Raw genomic sequence first — 2,500 nt, 5'->3', positions numbered from 1 at the left:
CCACCTATATTTATTCTTAAATGTATAGGGTCCGTGTTAAATTAAAATGCTGGACTGTAACATTAGATTGGAGAGGACGACAGTGGTTCACAAACATTATTCAATAAAATATTACAAAGCAAGATGTGGCTGAGAGTCAGACTGTAAGAAAAATATCCTTTTGCTTTATAAGACTGAGAATAATTTATTTTTTGAGAATGATACATTTTGCGATTAGAAACCCATCGGGGGAAATCCAGCTGGCCGCGCACATTAACAGCCTTGGTTTTAACGGCCTGCCCAGCCCACCCGGCCGCCCGCCCGCCCGTCGCGGTCAGACGGCTCACCTCCTGCTCCACAGCCACACAAAGTTTACTGCCAATAAAAATGTAAAACCTTTCAAATAGCTTCTGTCCACATTTTTCTGGTATTAAAAAAAAGCTGTTTCTAAGTCTATTAATTAGAATAAAATAATTAACTATTACCACTTTCCCACTGTAGAGCTGAACCAGGCTGGCTCATTATAGCCCTTTCCCACTGTAGAGCTGAACCAGGCTGGCTCATTATAGCCCTTTCCCACTGTAGAGCTGAACCAGGCTGGTTCATTATAGCCCTTTCCCACTGTAGAGCTGAACCAGGCTGTCTCATTATAGCCCTTTCCCACTGTAGAGCTGAACCAGGCTCATTATAGCCCTTTCTCACTGTAGAGCTGAACCAGGCTGTCTCATTATAGCCCTTTCCCACTGTAGAGCTGAACCAGGGTCATTATAGCCCTTTCTCACTGTAGAGCTGAACCAGGCTGGCTCATTATAGCCCTTTCCCACTGTAGAGCTGAACCAGGCTGGCTCATTATAGCCCTTTCCCACTGTAGAGCTGAACCAGGCTGGTTCATTATAGCCCTTTCCCACTGTAGAGCTGAACCAGGCTGTCTCATTATAGCCCTTTCCCCCTGTAGAGCTGGACCAGGGTCATTATAGCCCTTTCCCACTGTAGAGCTGAACCAGGCTGGCTCATTATAGCCCTTTCCCACTGTAGAGCTGGACCAGGGTCATTATAGCCCTTTCCCACTGTAGAGCTGAACCAGGCTGGCTCATTATAGCCCTTTCCCACTGTAGAGCTGAACCAGGCTGGCTCATTATAGCCCTTTCTCACTGTAGAGCTGAACCAGGCTGACTCATTACAGCCCTTTCCCACTGTAGAGCTGAACCAGGCTGGCTCATTATAGCCCTTTCCCACTGTAGAGCTGAACCAGGCTGGCTCATTATAGCCCTTTCCCACTGTAGAGCTGAACCAGGCTGTCTCATTATAGCCCTTTCCCACTGTAGAGCTGAACCAGGCTGGCTCATTATAGCCCTTTCCCACTGTAGAGCTGAACCAGGCTGGCTCATTATAGCCCTTTCCCACTGTAGAGCTGAACCAGGCTGGCTCATTATAGCCCTTTCTCACTGTAGAGCTGAACCAGGCTGACTCATTATAGCCCTTTCTCACTGTAGAGCTGAACCAGGCTGACTCATTATAGCCCTTTCCCACTGTAGAGCTGAACCAGGCTGGCTCATTACAGCCCTTTGGCGTGTGTGTGCATGTGTGTGTGTGTGTGAGAGAGAGTGAGTATGTATATGTGTGTGTGCGTATCTGAGAGTGAATGTGAGTATGTACAGTCAGGTCCATAAATATTGGGACATCGACACAATTCTCATCTTTTTGGCTCTATACACCACCACAATGGATTTGAAATGAAACGTACAAGATGTGCTTTAACTGCAGAATTTCAGCTTTAATTTGAGGGCATTTACATCCAAATCAGGTGAACGGTGTAGGAATTACAACAGTTTCTATATGTGCCTCCCACTTTTTAAGGGACCAAAAGTAATGGGACAATTGGCTGCTCAGCTGTTCCATGGCCAGGTGTGTGTTATTCCCTCATTATCTCATTTACAAGAAGCAGATAAAAGGTCTAGAGTTCATTTCAAGTGTGCTATTTGCACTTGGAATCTGTTGCTGTCAACTCTCAATATGAGATCCAAAGAACTGTCACTATCAGTGAAGCAAGCCATCATTAGGCTGAAAAATCTAAACAAACCCATCAGAGAGATAGCAAAAACATTAGGTGTGGCCAAGTCAACTGTTTGGAACATTCTTAAAAAGAAAGAATGCAGCAGTGAGCTCAGCAACACCAAAAGACCCGGAAGACCACGGAAAACAAATGTGGTGGATGACAGAAGAATTATTTCCCTGGTGAAGAAAAACCTTCACAACAGTTGGCCAGATCAAAAACACTCTCCAGGAGGTAGGTGTATGTGTGTCAAAGTCAACAATCAAGAGAAGACTTCACCAGAGTGAATACAGAGGGTTCACCACAAGATGTAAACCATTTATGAGCCTCAAAAACAGGAAGACCAGATTAGTTTGCCAAACAACATCTAAAAAAGCCTTTACAGTTCTGGAACAACATCCTATGGACAGATGAGACAAAGATCAACTTGTACCAGAATGATGGGAAGAGAAGAGTATGGAGAAGGAA

The sequence above is a fragment of the Conger conger genome, chromosome 7, assembly GCF_963514075.1.
Source record: "Conger conger chromosome 7, fConCon1.1, whole genome shotgun sequence".
Taxonomy (NCBI): Eukaryota; Metazoa; Chordata; class Actinopteri; order Anguilliformes; family Congridae; genus Conger; species Conger conger.
This window is presented reverse-complemented; position numbering follows the sequence as displayed.